The following is a 5,000-nucleotide window of genomic DNA, read 5'->3' as shown; positions in this document are numbered from 1 at the left end:
TTAGCTTCCGAGATCAGACGAGATCGGGCGTGCTCAGAGTGGTATGGCCGTAAGCTAAAACTGCTGCCAAGAGTGGGCTATTTAAGACATTCTTTATACTTTCAGAAAAACATAAAGCTTACAGCACCTGGTATTCCCAGGCGGTCTCCCATCCAAGTACTAACCAGGCCCTACTCTGCTTAGCTTCCGAGATCAGACGAGATCGGGCGTGCTTTTTTTTTTTTTTTTTTTTTTTTAAGAAATTTCAATCAATAAAATACAATACAATAAATAATACAATAAAAATTACAGTTTTTCTTACACAATCACCTTTACATCACATTTCTCCTTTACATCACATTTCTCCTTTACATCACATTTCTCCTTTACATCACATTTCTCCTTTACATCACAAATCTCCTTTACATCACATTTCACCTTTACATCACATATCATACATCAAACATTTTCTTACAAAACTTGTCGGTCTTGGAGGGAGATCAGATCAATAAAATACAATGGAATAAATAAAACAATAAAAATTACAGTTATTCTTATACAATCACCTTTACATCACATATCATACACCACCTTACATCATACCTTTACATAAATTAATTCAATATTCTCCTTCACTTCCTGGCAGTTTCCACATTAATTCTTTTAAAACACAACAAACTTGAGGGGTAAAAACATGATAAAAAACATCCAACATATTTTCACATTTAAAATACACATAAAGTCTTTCCATGTACACTTCTGTTTTCCTTTTAAACACAGTCCAAACATCCAACACAATTTTTTCTTTTTTCGCCACAATTCTTCTTTCCCATATTGCACTTTTCATCAACATTACCCACAGATTTATAAACTTTTTGTTCCGACACTTCTTCTCCCAACCAAACATCACCACTCTGTTCCATTCCATTACATTTTCATCCCACTCCACAGTCAATTCTTTAATCACACATTTACATTTCTTTAAAAAATCCTCCAATTCTTTACAATATAAAAACATATGTAAAATCCATTCTTCTTTTTCTTGGCACACTTTACACATTGCATTTTGTGTCATCCCGATTTTATTTAAAATATACTCAGTAAAAACCACTTTATGTCTTATAAAATACTCCAAACATTCCAATTTTGTCTCCACACATTTTCCTCTCATGTTTCTCCATATACTCTCTTCTTTTAAATCTTTAAATTTCTCCACCCAGTACTTATTTACAATTGGTTCTTTAAAAACACCATCTCTAAAAACACAATAAAACATTTTTACAGTACATTCTTTAAAATCACACAATTTTCCCCCAAGTTTCACATAGATGTTCTTTTCTTTTGGCTCTTCTTCCACACACTCAATTCTTTTAATCCAGTCCTTTGGTATTGCATTTTTAATGATTTCATATTTATTTGTTATTTCTTGTTTGCTGTATTCTTCTTTTGCCACTTCCATTGCATCGAAAACATATTGTGTTGGTAAAAACCCCTCTTTAAACTCATATAAAACATCTCTCACTCTTGTAATTCCCACTTCCATCCATTTCTTAAAAAATATTTCTTTCCCTTGTTTTAAAATGTTGTTATTTAAAAACAGAGGTTGATTTAAAATGCTTTCTCTCCCATGCGGATCATATTCAATTTTCGTTAAAAACTTTCCCCAAGCACTAAAAATTTCTCTATAAAATGCAGGTAATCCTTCAGTCATCCATAATTTTGTTTTCATCCATAAAATTCCATCCCCCATGTTAAAACCACCACATTTATTTAAAAAGTATTTCATTGTTTTCTTCCACTCAGTTTTGTTTTCTTCATTTAGGTATTTCTTAACAATTTTTACTCTCAAAGCATTTTTTCGTTGTTCCACATCCATTAAACCTAAGCCTCCCTTTTCCACCGCCCCTAAAATCGTGTTATGTGCAATTCTCGCTGGTTTCCCCTCCCATAAAAAGTCAAGAAAGCATTTCTTCAACCTCTGCTCTGTCCATAAAGGCATTTCAGACACATATAAAACATACCACAATTTAGAAACCATTAAAACATTTAATATTAAAACCTTCCCCTTTAAATTTAAAGTTCTTAATTTCCAAAAATTTAACCTCCTCTCTATATCTGTAACTAGTTGCTCCCACATTTCATCCCTTACTTTCCTCTCATTCTTCCCCATTAAAACTCCTAAAATCCTCATTTCGTCCACTTCCTTAAAATTAAAACAATCCGTTAAAACCATAGCTTTACCAAATCTCATATATACTGTTTTATCTTCGTTTACTTTACTTCCAGATCCTCTACAATACTCTTTTACAACATTCATTACTTCTTTAACACTCCCTTTTCCCTTTACAATTATCGTCGTATCATCAGCATATTGAAATACTTTCCCCTCAGCCCTGTTTTCTTCAATTTCAATCCCTATTATTCCTTCTTTACCCCTAATTGCCAATCCTAATGGTTCTGATACAAGTGAATATAATAAAGCAGAGAGAGGACAACCCTGTCTAATTGAACGTGTGATTTTAAAACAGTCTGTTGAAAACCCATTACATTTAATTCTTGTTAGTGCACCCTTATATAAAATCTCAATCCATTTAATAAAATTCTCACCAAAACCAAAACTCCTTAAAACCTCAAATAAATATCTGTGCTCAACCCTATCAAACGCTTTCTCGAAATCCAAACTAATTACATATCCTTCCTCATTTTTTTCTTTCATATACCAAATGTTGTCTCTTATACTCATCGTTATGTCAGCTATGTCTCTTCCTTTTACACCATATGCTTGATTTGTTTTAATTATACTTGGCATTACTTCTTTTAACCTGTTTGCTAAAATCTTTGCTAAAATCTTAAAATCTGTGTTCAGCATCGTGATCGGTCTATAGTTTTTTAAATCTACTTTCTCTCCTTTCCTTTTATATACTAGTTTCATTAACCCCATCCTTGTTCTTTCATTCATTTCTTCTTTTTCAAAAACAACTTTAAAAACATCCTTTAAAATCTTTACTAAAACTCCTTTAAAACATACATAAAATTCCGTTCCCAAACCATCTATTCCTGGACTTTTCTTTTTATTCAGTTGACTTATTGCTCTTTCTATCTCTTCTTCTCTGATTTCTTGGTCACATTCTTTTTTGTCTTGCTCGCCTACCTTTGCTTTTATCTGATTTAAACATTTCTTTTTTTCCTCCTCTTCCACACCTCTTGCACTAAATAGATCCTCATAAAAATACCTTATTTCTTCTAAAATCTTTTCATTACTTTCTACAATTTCCCCATTTTTCCCTCTTATTTCTTTAATCGTTTCAGCTTTCCCCTTCTTTTTTTCTAGATCAAAAAAGAACTTCGTACATTTTTCTCCCTCCACCACATATTTTGCTTTGCTTCTTAGCATCGCTCCCTCGTATTCTTTTTCTTCTATTTCCTTTAATTTTCCCTCTATCTCCCTTATCTTTTGTATGTCTTTATCTTCTTTATTCAATTCCTTTTCCAAACTTGCTTTTATTTCTCTTTCTTTGTTTCTCTTACATCTCTGTATTAAACTACAATATTTGATCGAGAATTTTTTGATTAAAAACTTTACATTCTCCCACCATATTCTCTTATCCTCTTCATACATTCCATTTTCCTTTTCTTTTTCTATTATTTCTTTAACTTTTGCAACATAATCTTCATTCTTTAAAATCTGCACATTTAAAATCCATACTCCCGGCCCTCTTTGCATTTTACTCCAGTCCACTATAAAAAATAAGAACTTGTGATCACTAAAACTTGTTTCCTCATACTTAATCTTTTCAATAAAATTCTCCACATTTCTACTACATAAAACAAAGTCAATTCTAGTTTGGCATACAAAACTCCCCACTATTTGTCTCCTTGAAAATTCTTTTTTCTGTTCATTCCTTTCTCTCCACACATCTATCAAATCATTTTCCTTCATTAATGCTTTTAATTCTTTTCTTCCCGTATCCGTTTTAAAAACCATTCCTTCAGCCATATCTTGCTTGCTAAAAACCGTGTTAAAATCTCCCATCATTATTATTTCTTTATACTTCTTTACAATATTTCTTAAAACATTAAAAAACTCTTTCTTTTCCTTCTCCTCCACTGGTGCATGTACATTTACTAAAATCAAATCTCTTCCTTCATATTTTGTCTCTACTACAATACACTTCCCCAACCTGTCCTTATACACAATTTTACTCACTTTAAAAACATCATCCTTCATTAAAAAAGCCACACCTCTTCCAAACCTCCCATCTCCATTATTATATAAAATACCACCATCCCATCTCTTTTTATAATCAAACATAACATTTTCTCTCCAGTTTGTTTCTTGTAATGCTATAATATCTTCCCTTTTACATTTCTCTTTTACTTTTTCAAATTTCCCAATGTCCAACAGTCCCCTTGCATTAAAAGTAACACAACTTAAAACCATTAAAAGAAATACAGATAAATACTTAAAAACCATTATTCACCATTGTCTCCCTCCAAGCCTCTTAACACGTCATATTTGTTACTTTTTGTCATTATTTTTTTCCTTGCACCTTCCAAATTTGGTTTTACCTTCAATGCTCTTCTTCTTATTTGTCCTCTCCCCCTCTGTCCTTGTCCATGCTGTCTGTCTTTATTTCTTCTTCACTGTCCGTTTCCTTATTTTGATCCATCCTTCCATGTCCATCTCTCTCCACGTCCTCCATAAAAGTATTAAAACTGTCCGATATTTCCATTTCAGTCCCTTGAGTATCCTGCTCCGTTGTCTGTTCATCATTTTTACTGTTGTCTTTTTCTCTTTCCCCTTCCTCACTGTTGCTCTGTTCTTCTTCCTCTTGTCGTTCATCAGTTTGTCCATCCTCCTCGTTGTTTCCTTCATGCACCTGTCCGCCTACCTGTTTTTCCCTTCCTCCTTCCTCTCCCTCCATCCAGCATTCACATTTATTTAAAACCTCTTGACACTCCGGGCACCTAACCGCATTGCAATCCCTTGCAAAGTGTCCCCTCTCCTCACATTTGTAGCA

At 33.0% G+C, this 5,000-nt stretch overlaps 1 non-coding gene across 1 annotated transcript in view; it reads right to left on the bottom strand.

Moving 5' to 3' along the window:
• Positions 1 to 55, bottom strand: part of LOC137018025 (5S ribosomal RNA) — a 119-nt gene extending 64 nt beyond the window's left edge. The window contains exon 1 of the ribosomal RNA XR_010894684.1: positions 1 to 55. This exon is cut by the window's left edge and continues 64 nt beyond it. This is a non-coding gene — a ribosomal RNA (5S ribosomal RNA).
• Positions 56 to 5,000: the final 4,945 nt, after the last annotated feature.

The sequence above is a fragment of the Chanodichthys erythropterus genome, chromosome 3 (assembly GCF_024489055.1).
Source record: "Chanodichthys erythropterus isolate Z2021 chromosome 3, ASM2448905v1, whole genome shotgun sequence".
NCBI lineage: Eukaryota > Metazoa > Chordata > Actinopteri > Cypriniformes > Xenocyprididae > Chanodichthys > Chanodichthys erythropterus.
Note: the sequence above shows the minus strand (reverse complement) of the source record. Positions and strands in the feature narration are given on the sequence as shown.